At 38.2% G+C, this 16,839-nt stretch overlaps 1 long non-coding RNA gene across 9 annotated transcripts in view; it reads left to right on the forward strand.

The window, feature by feature from the left end:
* LOC103877884 overlaps positions 1 to 16,839 on the forward strand; it is a 305,800-nt gene that overhangs the window by 271,774 nt on the left and 17,187 nt on the right. For 6 of the 9 annotated variants that reach the window (XR_004177355.1, XR_004177362.1, XR_004177360.1 and 3 more), the window contains 2 exons: positions 4,739 to 4,862; positions 9,788 to 11,263. This is a non-coding gene — a long non-coding RNA (uncharacterized LOC103877884). Of the gene's footprint in view, positions 1 to 2,271; positions 2,357 to 4,505; positions 4,626 to 4,738; positions 4,863 to 9,787; positions 11,264 to 16,839 lie in introns of those variants that run through there. The other 3 variants (XR_004177357.1, XR_004177356.1, XR_004177359.1) reach the window with 3 other exon arrangements.

Below are 16,839 nucleotides of genomic sequence, written 5' to 3' on the forward strand. Positions count from 1 at the left end.
AAATACGGTGACATCTTAATAAAGTATATAGTTTAGACATTAGTATTGTACTAATTTTACTACTGTTACTTAGTACAACACTAGTTGGGTTACTTAGTTCTGATAATTGTCCTATGCTTACATAGGACGTTACCGTAAGAAGCTGAGTGAAAGATATATTGGAACTCTCTGTGCCATTTTTATACATCTTCTGTAAATCCAAAACTATCTCCAAATTCAAAAGTTTTTTTTTTAAAGATTGTTATAAACAAGATTTTGGTGCTTGGAAGGGCTAAACAAGGTAATCATAACTTCTTACAAAATTTTGCCTTAGTAGGCTTTTGAAGGAAGAGGATCTCAGTATGCTACATATAATAAGTAGAATTGTATTTTAGCTCTATTTTATAGGTAGATAAATTGAGGTTCAGATACCTCTACTTGTCAAAGGTTACCCAGCTAGTAAGTTCATGGATAGCAAGACAGGTGACTGGTAATTCTCACTGGGAACATTTTCTTGGCCCTAAATGCCTTATGGTAGTGATTCTTACACACAGAGATAAATAAAAATGTAAAACAGACAGATATAAAAGACCAAATATGCACAGTATAAGTAAATGTAAGAATTTTTTGAATGATCAGATGCTATCTCAAATTGGTGATAAAAGCACATGAACATTTTTTCATATACTTATTTGCCATTTGTATATATCCTTCATTGAAATGTCTTTTACACATTATCCAACTGAATAATTTTTTTCACTGTTTAGTTTTAAGAATTCTTTATATATTCCAGATTCTAGTCTTTTGTTAGATATAGGTGGTTTGCAAATATTTTCTCCCATTCTATTCGAGTATTAGAAGAGCTAAGTCTATATTTGAAAAAAAAAAAAATCAAATAGAATCCCACCTCCCATCATATCTACTATCCCCAGTGTACAAAGGGATTGAGTTAAGAGTGAAAAGCAAAACCATAAAAGTGATAGAAGAAAATAGAAGGTGGCTTTTACTATATAATCTCGGTGTGTGCTATATATTTATCTAAGGAGAACTCTAAAGGCAGAAATCATACAAGACTGCATGGATTTACTTAAATTGAAAGCAAATTTTTATCTCCCAGGACACCCCCACAGCACACATAAACCATCAAGCTGTCTGCTCCTTTATAGTCACTTTCACTTCCCTTCTGCTGCCCCCGTCTTCTCCTTAACCCCTGGTAATCACTAATTTGTTTACCACTACTATAATTTTGTCATTTCAAGAATGTTATATACATAGGATTATACTATATATAGTCTTTGAAATTGGCTTTTTTCACTCAACATAATTCTCTAGAGATTCATCCAGGTCATTGTGTTGTATCACTAATTCATTTTTATTGCTGAATACTGTTCCATGGCATGGACGTACCATGGAACGTCAACTGTTCACTTATTGAAGGACATCTGGGTTGTTTCCAGTTCTGGGGTATTACAAATAAACCTGCTTCAAATATTTATTCACAGGGTTTTGCACACATAAATCTTTACATCTCTGGGATACATTCTCAGGAGTGCAAATTACTGGGTTGTGTAGTAGTTGCATGTTTAGTTTTTAAAGAAATCATGAGACTGTTTTCCAGAATGTCTATACCATTTAAATTCCCAGTAGCAACCTATGAGTAATCTAGTTTACTTGTACTCCCTCCAGATTTGGTGTTGTCTATATGTATATTATAAATACATATATATATATATGTTTGTTTATTTCAGCCATTCTTCTAGATGTGTGGAGATTGTGTGGTTGTGTGCAGTGATTGTGGTTTTACTTTGCATATTTCTGATGGCTAATGATGTTGAACATCTTTTCACATGCTTATTTGCCATTTTCATTGGCAAATATTCTTCACTGAAATATCGTTTGACCATTATCCAACTGGATTTTTTTTCACTGTTTATTTTTGAGAATTATTTATATGTTCTAGATACAAGTCCTTTGTTAGATATGTGGTTTGCAAATGTTTTCTCCCATTCTATATTGTCTTTACATAATCTTAACAGGTTCTTTTGCAGAGCAAATATTTTACTTTTGATGAAATCTGATTTATCCATTTTTCCTGTATGGGTCATGGTTTTGGAGTCAAATCTAGGAAATCTTTGCCTAGCCTTAAATCTTCAAGATTTTATCCTGCCTTTTCTAAAAGCTTTATAGTTTTACATTTTGCATTTAAGTTTGGGATCCATTTTGAGTAATGTTTTGTGTAAAGTGTGAGACTAAGTAGAGTTTTCACAATTGTTTTTTTTTTTCCTTCATCAGTTGAAAAATATGGTGCCATTTACTTCTGATCTTCATGGTTTCTAATGAGAAATTCACTGACATTTGAATTATTTTTCCTATATAGGTAAGGTTTTTGTTTTTTCATTGGCTGTTTTTGAGATTTCTCTTTTAGTTTTCAAAAGTTTAATTATGATGTGTCTAGGCATTGATTTATTTAGGTTTACCCTGTTTGGAGTTTGCTCAGCTTCTTGAATCTGTACATTTATGTGTCTTGCCAAATTTGAGAAATTTCTGCAATTATTTCTTGGAGTCCTTTTTAGACACTCTCTTTCTCCTCCCTTTCTGGAACTCCACTGACATGGGTGTTAGAGCTTTTGTTATAGTCCCACGGGTCTCTGAGGCTTCGTTCACTTTTTTCAGTCTATTTTCTTCCTATTGTTCAGATCAGATGATTTTTATTGTTCTATCATGCCGTTCACGAATTCTTCCCTATGTCTCATTTATTATAGTGTTAAGCCCATCCACTGAGCTTTTTGCTTCCATTGCAGTTTGTTTCAATTTCAAAATTTTCACTTGGTTCCTCTTTGTATCTTCTATTTCTTTGATAAGACTTTCTATTTACTTGCTGAGGCTTTCTACTTTTTTCCTTTCTCTATTCTAAGTGCGTTTATAATTGTTTTTTGAACCATTTTTATAATATCTTTTTTAATATCTTTGTCAGGTAATTCTGACATCCCTGCCAATCTGTTGGCATGTATTGATTCATTTTCCTCATTAGTTTGAGATGTTCTTGATTCTTGGTATGATGAACTTTTTTTAAATTGAAATCTAGACATTATGACATGAGACTATGGATGTTATTTAAATATGTTTTAGCTGATTTTTTCTGATACTGCTCTAGTAGAGGAGGGGCGATATCATTTCATTACTGCTGGTGGGGGGTGGGAGTTCCAGTTCCCAGGTAGTCTACACCACCACTGCAATTTGAGTGGCCTCATTGTTGAGTAATGGTGAAAGTCTTGGTTCTTTTCCTGGCCTTTTCTGATATCATCCTGGAAGGGGTAATGGGGTGGCTCATTACAGCCTTGTAAGGGAAGTCTAGGCTCCCCACTCAATCTTTAAAAGTCTTATTATGTTTGTTTTACACATAATGCCCAGGGGTTTTAGTTGTACTTAGTAGGAGGAATATTTAATGTACTTCATACTTCAGATGTGAAACTTCCAATAGTATTTTTATTTATATCTATTTTTAGAGAGTGACCTTGGAAGGCTGGGAATTTTTTAGAAACTTGTATTGCATTATCTCATTTATTGTCACAGCAATCCTATAATAGAGGTAATGTATTTTAAGTTAGACAAGAGTACTCATCAGGATTAAGCAAATTGCCTAGGATCAAGCAACTAAATAATAGACCAGAATTCTAACCCAGGTCTCTTTAACAAAGGAGCCCAAAAAATGTCTGTAATCTCTGGGCCCTGACCTGGCCGTGGCACTTTCATTATCTTCACTAAACTTTATGAAAATTACAAATATGTGGAGTGAGAGTGTGTGTGTGTGTGTGTGTGTGTAAAGCAAAGGTGGGGATGAAATTTCCATCAGCTGGTAAGGTGAGGGTCAGTACTAGCATGTGAGAGAACAAAGTGCCTGGAAGGTAAGGACACCAGGAGAATCTAAGTCCCTCAAGAATTCAGAGACTCTGGATTTCCACAGGCTTGGAAATTGGAAGCAGGGTGGGTGTGCCACCGGTTAAAGGCATTTTTTGTTTGTTTGTTTGTTCGTTTTTTTACCTAGATCTTAAGGACAATCACTTTTACTTGGGTGAACTCTGATTCTTTGAAGTATGAGAATGAGACTGGAGGACTAGATCTGTGAATTAGGGGAACTGAACAATCTGATGATCATTTCACTCTGAAAAACAGAGCAACTTGGCTTAGGTCACACCCAGTAATGTTGAAAGCCAAGAAAATAACTCATGTCCTCTGTCTCCTTATTCAATGATATTTCCACTATAAAAGGATAGACTCTGGATTTCTTTTGTTGCTCAAGGGTAAAGATACTGGAACTATTATTTGACCTGAATAAATAGAAGAAAATGCACTCTACCTATTCGTCATTTACTCATCTCTTTTTAACTTGGAATAACATGATTATATCTGATGACCTAAGCTTCTCTACAATAGATGCATTCTGTATGTTCAGGATGAAATTTGGGTCAGGATAGATTCATTTAGATTTCCCATTCATCATTTCATTTGTATATGATTTCTCCAAGAGTCTTTCCAGTGTTTCAAGAGCACAACTTTGGAGTCTGCCCAATCCTAACCTACTGGGAGCAAGTTACCTTTCTGCAATACTTTAGATAATCTGGTTCATCAACTTTTCCAGTGCAATGGTGAGTCCATGAACCAGAGTCCCATGACTTCCATGGTGGGTTCCAAAGGCAAAGGCTAAAAAAACTTTGCTCAAAAAAGCCATCATCTGAGGATCTTTGCTCTTTTTGAACAGAGAGTGACCTTTGATTTCATGCTGTGCTCAGCCCTTTCACAAGATCATCGGATTTATCAGTGGCTTGAAGAAACCCAGTGTTACTTCATAAAACACATGTTGCAAATAACAAATTCATAAGGAGGTAAGAAGAGATTTTATTAACTGGATTCGTAAATGAAGCATTGTAATAAAGTTGTTCTCAATATTTTGATTTGAAAGAAGCATCAGAGCTGACAGACCCAGGCTTCTGGAATCTATTTAAAAGTTTTAATGATCTTGTTTCACGAATAAGTTTGCCCCCTGGTTCCCAGCTTTTGTCCCTTTCTAAAGTGACCAGATTTGAAGGGAAATATCAGATGGCATAGGCCCTGCAGCTGTACTCTGTAAGACACAGCTGAAAGTATCACTCTTGTTCTTATCCTGTCCTAAAGGGACAGGACATGTCCTCTTAGGATGAAACTCAAAGAAAACGGACAAAAAGACCTGTGCTAGGCCCAGTGTAGGAGGAATAAATTTCCCTTTATCTATATTCTTTTAGAATATTTTTTCAGTTTTGACTTCCTTCCTTAGCTTCGGCCTGTCATCTCTGCTGAACAGTCAGCTATGTGCTAGAGACATGTTCTTCATTGCCATATACTTGCAGTAAAAAGAAAATGTCAGTTTGACTTAAAAATGATCTTGATGAAGCAGTAAAATTATTCATTTTATTAAATCTCAACTCTCGATTATGTATCTTTTTACCATTCTGCATGGTGAAATCGGACGTATACATAAAGTATTGTATGCATACTGCACAATAGATCTTGCAAGGTAAAGCACTGTGTGATTGGTTTTTCATAGTGAGCTGAACTGGCCTCTCTTCATGAAACATAATTTTTATTGGGAAAAATGATTGATAGACAAACCATAATTATTCAGACTTGGGTGTTTGCTCAAAATGAACCATGTGAGATGGTCATTTCAAGGAAAACAATTGATAACATACATTGGCAATGGTAAAATATTGAGCTTCCAAGAAAAAATTAGAAACTGAGCTTGACAGCTTCCCAAAGACTCTTCTGATGAGGTTGTTGGTAATACTGACAAATGGCACTTTATATATTGAATAATACAATGTATTATTTTACGGGTCTGTATGACTCAATGAACCAATGTTTTCCAAAAAATCAATGCATAATGTTAAAAACATCATTCATGGTAAAAGATCCATTTCAAATGCAAGATTGGCCAATGGATTAAATATAACAGTACAGAGTTTCATTGATATATTTCAGATTCTACATGGGAACTAACCTTTAAGAAGCTGCCCTTGTTGAGTCCTTCTTTTTCCTTTTTTTTTTTTTTTTTTTTTTTTGAGACGGAGTCTCGCTCTGTTGCCCAGGCTGGAGTGCAGTGGCGCAATCTCGGCTCACTGCAAGCTCCGCCTCCCGGGTTCACGCCATTCTCCTGCCTCAGCCTCCTGAGTAGCTGGGACTACAGGCGCCCGCCACCTCGCCCAGCTAATTTTTTTGTATCTTTTTAGTAGAGACGGGGTTTCACCGTGTTAGCTAGGATGGTCGCGATCTCCTGACCTCGTGATCCGCCCGTCTCGGCCTCCCAAAGTGCTGGGATTACAGGCTTCAGCCACCGCGCCCGGCCGAGTCCTTCTTTTTCTAATGACTTATCTGTATAAAGTCAATTTTCTTCATATACATTAACCAAAACAACAGTCACAACCAATTAGATGCAAAACCAGAAATACATATCCACCTGTCTTCTATAAAACCAGATATTAAAGAGATTTGCACACACATACACACACACGCTAATCTCACTAATTTTTTGGTTTGTTTTTAAAAGTGTAGTTATTGTTCATAAAATATGTACGTTAACATATGCTTATTGCTGTCTTTAAAATAAATTGATAAATATTTTAAAATCATGTTTCAGTTCCTAATAGGATGAACTATAGCTAGACAGAACTCACATAAGCACAGCTCTTTAAGGTCCTCAATACTTTTTAAAAATCTTTAAGGTCCTCAACAATTTTTTAAAATGTAAAGGGATCCTGAGACCAAACATTTGAGACCCACTGCTCTAGATCATCTCTTTGCAATTTTTTTCTTTCTTAGTTTTAGAGAAAAAAAATAGTACAGTTATCTTTAGTGGGGCTACCTGAGACTTGTTAACGCTATCATTTTTCTTAGTTGTGATAGGGAAGGGGTGGATAACTCCAGGAAACAGGCTGGTGTTTGCCTACTCTCCAGGCAGCTGGAGCAGAAGCAGAGTGTGGTTCCCTCAGGAACTCTGCCTGGAGGCCTTGACAGTGGGCTTGAACCAAACCAACTGTTGAAGGAGTCTGGCGCAGAGACCTCACTCATTTGCATTGTTTGGTGTGATTTTGCTGGCTTCATACTGTGAATCTACTCAACAAACATCTTAATTCAAGAAAAAGTCATTTAGCACCTACTGGGTGGGAATCACAGTGCTTTTGGGCATACCTGTCAAATAAGCTATGGCCCCAAATCAGCACAGCATATCAAGAGAAACAAATAATAATAGCAAACTTGTCGGTGGTGCCAGGCGTGATCAGAAATGCTTTCCTTCTGATATTTTCTGATTTAATCCTCACAACTACCCTATTTTAGAATAATTCCTGTTTATCAGAGGAGAAAGTGGAGGTTTAGGGAAGATTAGCATCTTGCTCAACATCACACTTAGCAAGCTGCAGAGCTGGGAGAAGAACCCAGGTGTCTTCATTGTAAGCATCTGAACTTTAAATTGTCCCTGAAAATGATGAGATTAGACAAGCTAGAATAGCGTGGAAACAGAGTGAGAAGAGAAAACTAATTCTGAGAGGGAAAGCCTGTCACTGAGCTAGACCTTGAGGGAAAAGTGGATCTTCAACTGGAGGACATCTGGGGGTGGGAAGTGCATTCCAGGCAGAGGTCACTGCTTGCACAAAGGCCTGTAGCTAATAGGATACCTGGCACATTTGGAATAGTGTGGCTTGAGATTGGAAAAGCACATAGAGCAAAACTGGGGAGAGCTTTGAAAGGGATATTGAAGATGTTGGACTTTGTTCAAGGAGGGTGGTAGCCTTAAAGGATTTTGAAAAGGGAAGTGACATGCTCCAAGCCGTGCCTCAGGGAGACAACAACATGCACAATTAGACATCTGCATTTGCTTAGCAACAGAAAGCTCTAGGGCTGTAACTCTTACTCCAAAGGAATTCCTGATGATTTCATTTGCAACAGGCCAGAGCTCCTGCCCGTTTGGCACTAGGATGTGGTGTGTGGCTTTGTTTTAACAAACCTTGGCCATGACTCCCTAACACAAAGCAGAGCTTAGGGTTGTGACCCTCTGCAGCAGAGAACTCCCTGCCAACTGTCAAACCAAGTTCTCAAAGAGAAGCCTTCTTTCTGCTCCGACCTCCTTCTCTCTCACCTTCTCCCTTCAAGTGGTGGATGTTAACATATTGAAAGCTCCTTTAAATGCTTACAGGAAGTTAGTTTTTAACCAAGGGAGGTCTCCAGCAAAGCCCTATCAGGGCCAGAAACCAAGAAGCAGGAGATCATGTGGCATCCACCTGCAACCACTCCGGCTCTCACGTAAGCCTCCCCAGAGAGCGCTACAGACTCCATTTGGAAACTTGGAGGTCGCTGAGTGAGATGCTAGTATTTTCCAACATCCCAATATGCACATATGACTTATGGATAATGTATAACCCTAATATTTCCCACAAGGAGTTGAGGTGGTTTGCAATAACCAAATTCACATTAAATTCTTTAAATCCTAATATTTAAAAATAAAAACACCACCCCCCAACAAAGAAAAAATACATGTGCAGGCACATCTGCTAATCTTTGAGAAGCTAGGGAAGGGTGGTGACATATTGTTTAATTTATAAACCATTTTTTTTCTTTTTTTGAGATGGAGTCTCACTCTGTTGCCAGGCTGGAGTGCAGTGGCACGATCTCTGCTCACTGCAACCTCCACCTCCTGGGTTCAAGCAATTTTCCTACCTCAGCCTCCTTAGTAGCTGGGAGTACAGGCACGTGCCAAGACGCCCAGTTAATTTTTGTATTTTAAGTAGAGACAGGGTTTCGTCATGTTGGTCAGGATGGTCTCAATCTCTTGACCTTGTGATCTGCCTGCCTCGGCCTCCCAAAGTGCTGGGATTACAGGTGTGCTCCACTGCGCCCTGCCATTTGTAAACCATTTTTAAATATCACAATCCCAGGAAGTCTTCCCATGCAGGAGCCACATGTGCAAACCTGTTTATAGGAACTCCACCGAGATTCTATTAAACAACCCACTATTTGGGTGGGAGGGGGAGTGGGGAAGTCAGAAACTGTAAACCGTTAGACTAAATTTAAGCGTTGCATTTTTTTCTTAACTTTTTAAAAAGTGTTGTATTTAACAGCCCAATGATGCCTACAAAGAAGTAAGATAACTTTTCCCTGGGTGGGGTAATTGAAGCAAAGAGACAAGAAAAAGTTCCTAGCTCTTGCATGAGAAGGCAAGGCATTGTTTCCCTTCTCTGTTGAGTTATGACAGATAACTCTGATATGTGAAAAGAGAAGACAAGCTGGGAAGAGCAATTGGAAATTCTGAAGTAATTACAAATCACATGGCATGAGTAAAATATATCCATTTAAGCTGAATTTCTTTCCAGAGACGTTTACTTGAACTCTAAAACAATTTGGATCTCTTGAAAGCAGTTCTCTTAATTGAAAAGTTTTTATTTTTCTTTTATAGAACATCAGATCTTTTTGTATCTATTTAATGCATGTGTACTCATTTAATGCCCTTGTTACTGTATTAAATAGTTTTTGATTATTTTGTCAATTGGAAGTTACTGGCTTCCATTTATCACAGTATAATGCAATGACTGCAAGAACAAGTGATTTTCAAGTTTAAGCTAACTTTTCCAAGTTATTTCACTTTTATCTTTCAACCCTCCTATTCTTCCATTTACAGAAACTACAAGTAAAGATGACATAGATGGACTAGAAAGATTGCCTGATTTTCTTAAATCACTGAGGTGTTGAGTAAACCTGCTTTCGTTCGGATTTTCATTTTCAGCATGAAGCTGGTTTGCAGATGGCTGATTAGGAAATCTTGGCAGATGTCATGAATGTGGCAACCTGAGAAATCAAAGCTGATACAAGAAGGGCCTGATGATGTAAGAAGCACTTCTATCTGTTTATCTGGATTGCTGTGTCCAACAGAAGTTTACAGCTGGCCAGCAGTGTGGCAAGCAGAACACCATGCTAGGAGTGTAAATATCAGATAGGAGGAAAAAAATGGGAATATCTGGTATCCTCCAGGAAACCTGGAGCTGGTGACTTTTCCTTATAATTGGCTAGTATGTGAATATCAACATTTCCTGGTCCTTGGGACTGTTAGTTTATTTTAACTTGTTCACTGAACACTGCTTTTCATGTACCATCTGTCTACTCAGAATCTGTTGCTTTGAGATAAAGTTCAACTGCCTTGGGCTAATACTTAGAGGGCTGCACTAGCTTAGAGTCCCCATTAGCTTTTCCAGCACTAAAGATACTGGAATACTGAGTGTTGAAGAATGAGTAAAGTTGCATTAGGCAAAGATGGTTAAGGAAGAAGGAAATTCAGGTACAAGGGAGAGATAGGGAAAAATATGGATTCTTGAAAGGACAAGAAGTGTTTAGAGAATGGTAAGTTATACAGTGTGACTAGAATGTAAAATATATGGAGGGACCTGGGAAAGACAAAATCCCAAAGGGAGGTGGGGTCATGTAATATAGCGTCATGCAAGCCAAGCAAATGATGTTGGGTTTTATTTCTGTAGCCACTGTAGTAGCCAACAAAGGGTTTTGTGAGCCAAGGTGTTATAATCAGTGCTGGATTTTAGAAAACTAACTGGCAGCAGATGGATGTTGTGATTGGAATTCTCAGAAAGGGTCAGATAACTGCAAAAGACCTTCTTAAACACTGTAATTACACAAAAACATCTTACATTTGTTAGAAATTGCAGAGATTACCAACTGGCCCAGGACATCATGGTGAAAATATTCAGACAACTGGCAAACTTCTCTTTCTCTATATGTTATTTCCAAATGAGATAATCTTCGATCTTTTCTTCCATCCAAATTATTCTCTGTCTTGAAAAAAATGTTAAAAATGTTGGGAAAATGCACTCCACCCGTTTTTTTGGAAGGGCTAGTTTCTTAGTTCCTATGTGAGCCAAATCATAATCCACAGGAATTTTCTTAGAAAAAGGGGATTGCCAAAATATTCTTCCAATATGATTCTTGTGGGAATCTATGGAAGGTAAATCCTAGTTACAGTTACAGAATGTAAGAGAGGAAGAAAAACATTAACCACAGTCAAAAGGTATTGTAAAGTATCCAAGACTTTGTTAGTTCTTGGTGAAAATTTACATCTCATAAAAAAGCATGGAGAGCTCAGAGGTTACATAATCTATATTTTAGTCTTCTACAGATACTTTATTACTATTATTATTATCATCGTCAGAGGCAGGGTCTCACTCTGTCACCCAGGCTAAAGTGTAGTGGTGTGATCATAGCTCATTGCAGCCTCAACCTCCTGGGCTCAAACGATCCTTCCACCTCAGCCTCCTGAGAATCTGGGACTGCAGGTTTGCACCACCACAACTGGCTGATTTTTAAATTTTTTGTTGAAATGAAGTCTCCCTGTGTTGCCCAGGCTGGTCTCAAACTCCTGAGCTTAAGCGATCCTCCCACCTTGACTTCTCAAAGTGCTGGGATTACAGGCCTAAGCCACTATGCCCGGCCAAATGCTTAATTGTTGATAGGGATTTTTCAAGAACATTCTATAAACATTTTTGGGCATTGTGCAGGGCGCTGTGGGTATACTGGTGAACAACGTAAACACAGTCTCAGCCCGCATGTGGCTTATATCTAAAATAAAAGTACAAAAAAATAGATAAGCAATTATAATATAACAATATTTTTAGTGTGAAATGTTTTGATACAGGAAGTATAGAGTGTAACATGACCATACAGGCTAAATTTGGAGGTCAGGAAACACATCCTTGAAGAAATTACAAAGAAGGCAGGATGTGGTGGTTCGCTCCTGTAATCCCAGCACTTTGGGAGGCTGGGTGGATCACTTGAGGTCGGGAGTTTGAGATCAGCCTGGCCAACACGGTGAAACTCCATCTCTACCAAAAAATACAAAAACTTAGCTGAGCATGGTGTTGTATGCCTGTAATCCCAGCTACTCAGGAGGCTGAGGTGGGAGAGTCCCTTGAACTCAGGAGGCGGAGGTTGCAGTGAGCCAAAATTGTGTCACTGCACTCCAGCCTGGGTGACAGAGTGAGACACTGTCTCCAAAAAATAATTAATAAATAAATAAAAACAAAGAAAAGAAAAGAAATTACAAAGAAGCTGACATCTTTAGATGTCATAAACATAAGAAGAACCTAGACCAGCAAAATGTGTAAGCAGGGAGAAGGAGGGTGGGTGAGAGTATGAGCAGAGCTCTCTGCGAAAACTCAGAGTAAAGAGAAAGCCTGTGCATTCAGGAAACCAAGTATCTCATCCCAGGAATTCATATATATACTGTGTGTATGTGGAGGGTAGGGATGGAACAGGTGGAAGGGCAGAGTATCCACAGATGAAGCTGGAGAGGCAAGCAGCGACCAGATCTACCGAGACTGGTAATACTCAGGACAGAATTTGGGATTTATCCTTAGAGCAGGGGCAAAGCATTGGCAGCTTTTAAGCAAAGGAATGACCATGATGATATTTGCATCTCAGAAAGATCCCTCTGAATGTAGATTGGAGAATGAATGGGTGGATGTGGATAAGTTGGAGGCAGGAAGCTCAGTACAGGAGGATGTTATAATCTTCAGGAGTGATGATGGAAGCCTGAGTAAGGCCAATGGAAATGGAGACAGAAAGGAGGGGATGGATTTGAACAATATTAACAAGAGACAATAGACAAGACTTTGTAATTGTTGTTTAGAATGAGGGTTAAAAAGCAGGCAAGAATGAGTGCTGTATTTGTGGCTGACCTGGTATTTAATAACTGTTTACTGAGATGGGGCATTGAGGTAGAGAGGAGGAGCAGATGAAGGGATGAAGATAAGGAGTTCACTTTTGTTTTTACTAAGTTTAGGATGTCTGATGGGCATTCAAACAGAAAATCTGATTGATGGGCATTCAATCAGAAAATTGGACATGTGGACCTGGAGCTCTGGACTGAGATTTGAGAGACTTTAGCACATAGATGGTCTAGGGAGACAATGTGTGTAAGGCATCCTTAAGTCTTCTTGGTAGCAGAACTCGAAGCATCCAGTAATATGACTTAAAATGGGAAGAGCTACCCCATTTCTGAATCGGCTTCACCACAGCTCTGTAATACACAAAATTCTCTTTCAATCCATCTCTAGGATCCTAAGAACCTCTGCGTCTCTTCTACCTTCTCCTTCTCTCAAAGAATTCACAGATTTTCAATCAATTACTTTAAATATCCCTGGTCTGTTTGGGCTTACCTTGGTTCCATCATGTCTTCCTCTATAGTTCTGGTCTGAACGAACTGTACGAGTTTCATAACATTATATACCCACATAAAAGCATAAGAAGAGAATCCAAAAGAGTAAAATCAGGACATGCAGTTTCAGGCAAAATAACTGAGTTGGGTTTTAAGGGGAATTATTTAGGTCATTCGATATTTAATTTAAACTGTATGCTTCCTATTCCACTTTTAATTAATTCATCTTTTGCTTGCGCTGACACGGTCACAGCTTATTTCGGATCCCTTGTTCCCAAAGATCAAATTGCTTTTCTAAAGTAGATTTGGTTTCTAAAACTTGGCATCTCTGAGCTTCTGATGCCGATACAAAGAGCACATACATATTTCAACAATCCACGGATTGTTGTTAGTGAGAGGCATCCGTTCCTGGCCTTTGAGAGGAAGGGCACAGCAAGTTTCTGCATAGGGGGAAGTGATGGAGCTATTATTACATTCAAGACATCACTGGTTTGTCCATTCAGAAACGGACAAGTTAGGCTCTGTGGTCCACTCTGAAGAGGAGACTGTGAAAGTGGGTCCCCTGTTGACACTTTGACTGCTAGCCCTTCCCTCACATCCAGCCTGCAGCAGAAGGTTCCCAGAACCCTGGTTTGCTAACCTTGACCTCTCCCATCACCATGGAAATGCAACATTGCCAAGGGAACTTCCTCTGTGATTATCATTCAGACTATAAAAGAATAGAATAAGAAAAAAGAAAAAGAAAAATTCAATGCCCATTTCATCTCACCATTCAGCCTTTTTCTTTAGAACAAAGGACCTCCCGGCAATTTATTTGAAAGTTTGGTGTCAGGGCGGGGCCTGGGGTGGGGAGGAGGAGGAGTCAGGCCAAGAACTGCAGCAGCTGCTTAACATGTTGTCAGACTTCTGCTCTGTGGAGCGTTACTGTTTGACTTGAGGCTTACCTGTGGCATATTAAAATATTTGGAATAATGATTGTATCCTTAATACTACTTGACATTCATTTCGTTTCTCACCTGCAGGTTGCTAAGCAAACAACCAAACTATCAATTTTATTATTTTCCCACCACCCCCTTTGAATTAGAAATTTGATAGCAATAAAAGAGGCTCGATTTCAATTTATGGTGGGTTTGTTCCCACAGAGTTGGAAGAAACCATACAGATCTAGTCTAAAGGTCTTTAACCTGAAGTCCATGAACTTTTTGGAACTCTGTGCAAAATATACTATGTGTATTAAAGACAGTTCATAGCTTTTCTCAGATTCTCATAGGTTCTAACATCCAGAAACATTAAGAATAACATATACCTGGTCTAATACCCTCCTTTAACAGATCAGCGAAATGAAACCCAAAGAAGTGCTGTCCTTTTGCTTCCTTTCTTCCTCCTGCTCCTTTTTTCTTCTCCTTCTCATACTCTTTTCTTTTCCTCTTCCTCCTCCCTCTTTCCTCTTCCCAAAGTGACACAGCTATATATCTCGAATTTTGCTTAGGGTTGGAGTGAATGTTAAACAAAATTGGAAGAGTTCCACATTGGGGCACAATAAAGACAAAAAGTGGGAATGCAGTTAAAAGTGCACCTGGAATCACAGTGAAGATTATCAACGTGTAGGCCGGTTATTGCAGAAAAACATTCTGGGATTTTGGTCATTAATTAATGCAGGATCCCTGGTAACCCAGCAATCAGGACCTGGCATGTGTTCAATATGTGTTTCTTGGTCCACTAGTTGCCTTGGTAATTGAGTCTCCCCCTTCCTGTCTCCAGGAGTGGGGATCAGAAGCTGTTGAGGCCCAGTATCCCCAGAGTTACCAGGGAAAGAATGATACAGGAGGCTTCTGAAAGCCTAGGAGTTCCTGTCTGACTTTGACTCTGCCCCCAGAGAGTAGAAAAGGTGAACCCTACGTATCTTGATGAGGTACACGTATTGTGCTTTCATTTGTGATGTCGTACCATCTAGCTGTTACTCATTCTGAACCTTGAAGTCCTCATCAACACTGATAGAGCAAAGATATCCCTTATGAACGTTAGAATCAGACTTGTAAGTTTGGTTGCTGGCTTCAACACTACCAGCCTTGAGCAAGTCCCATAACCTGTTTAGCTCCTGGTTTCTGCATGTGCAAAATGGCAACCACCAAAATACCTACGTTAGTGATGGCTGTAAGAATTAAATAAACTGAGATATATAATGTGTCCGACATGGGGTCTAGCACCCAGTAAGACCCTCAGTATAATAAAGCCTTCCTATTAACTTTCACCCAGCTCCGGCCTTTCTGTATCCACCACGTAAACTGACTCCGAGTGTAGCAATGCTGGATGTATTTTCTTGTGCTGTTTGTTCTGCACTTAAGAATAAATAACAATAATTAAGCCTCAGTTACTCTCTTTGCTTTCTCTTGAGCTCCTTAACTGAAATGAATAAGATGGTCTGGAAAAACATTTCATGTGTCTCTCCACCCACAGTTAAAAAGCACTTTAAGTCTTCTGTGAACCCTGTAAGGCAGTATCACTCAAAGTGTTCAGATTTGTCAATGCTTTTTCGAATTCCTGAGTTCAGGCAATCCACCCGCCCCTGCCTCCCAAAGTGCTGGGATTATAGGCGTGAGCCACCATGCCCAGTGTTAATGCTTTTTATAACAAAACCTTGCAAACTCTCTTAGGAATTAAAATTAGATGTTTTACCCTTTTTGTATATTATGTTATGTATGAAAGAATGATTTTAAGTTAAAAATATACATATTTTAGGTCTGTGTTATAAAATCTTAAGCCAAGTGATGAGAATATAGACATTCATTACATTATTGTCTATACTTTTTTGTATTCCCAAAATATCCCAATATAAAAAGATAATATTGCACCAATATTTCATTTTTAATTGTCTGTTATTTTAATAGAGGAAAAATTTCAACAGTATTTTTATTTATCAAGTGATATGTACCACTTGATATTTTTCTATTTCCTTTTTTCTTTATTTCTTCTTAAAAAAAACCAGGATACCTATTTGATTTATATTAACTTAATTCTAGATGTAAAAGAATGATTCACGGCCAAATAAATTTTAACATTTCTTTGTGTCATATTTTTACTTTGGGACTAAAACTATGTTAAAGTAAATTGGAGTCTAACTACAAGTTCTAGAATCAACAATTGCTTTCATAACTTGCTTAAAATTTCTCTTTTGAACTTAAAAAATCAACTGGTATTGTTTTTAGATATGTCTAATTTTCAGGGTTTGTTTCCAAATCACAAGATGAGAATGAAGGTTTTAGGATTTGATTTGCACAAATAACACACTGCGGTTGTTGACAGGCCTTATTCTCAATAGCTGGAAAGTTAAATTATATATAATCATCATGTATTTTACATTTTAAATATTGTTAAAGTACAAGAAACACCCTGATGTGAAATATGAGAACTTCAAATGCTATCCATGGATCTAATGCAAGCACCTTGAGGCAAATTTGCGGATTCATTGCTTTTGTGTTTCCCTTCCACTTCCTGTATTTCAACAACAGAATTCCTTACAAATTAAACAGAATAAAACAACACGAAATGGTATATAGGTCAAAAATATTGTGGCAGCTATAGGGGTTTGGTGTATGGTAAAATGACTATGTGATTGA

This window comes from Papio anubis, chromosome 12, assembly GCF_008728515.1.
Source record: "Papio anubis isolate 15944 chromosome 12, Panubis1.0, whole genome shotgun sequence".
Classification (NCBI taxonomy): Eukaryota; Metazoa; Chordata; class Mammalia; order Primates; family Cercopithecidae; genus Papio; species Papio anubis.